The sequence below is a fragment of the Plasmopara halstedii genome (assembly GCF_900000015.1).
Source record: "Plasmopara halstedii genome assembly, contig: Scaffold_672, whole genome shotgun sequence".
NCBI lineage: Eukaryota > Oomycota > Peronosporomycetes > Peronosporales > Peronosporaceae > Plasmopara > Plasmopara halstedii.
The window spans coordinates 959,865-960,102 of record NW_020187589.1 but is presented as its reverse complement, the minus strand read 5'-3'; positions in this window follow the sequence as shown (position 1 = coordinate 960,102).

Here is a 238-nt window from a genome sequence, read left to right as displayed (position 1 = left end):
CCGTCATACCGTTGACGAGAGTGTATAACTGTGCGCCATCGTCTACGGTAGACACACCCTGGATCAGAGTCGACGCCGGCGTCTTGCAGCCAGCATACGATGTCGCCGTCGCACCTGTACAGAGATTTTATCTCGCCGTGAGACCAAGGTGAACACGTACTCTGCGTCGTCCGGTGTCACCCTCACTGTCCGCTCCTTTGGAGCTCCGATGGTAACTACAACTCCGACGAAGAGCTCT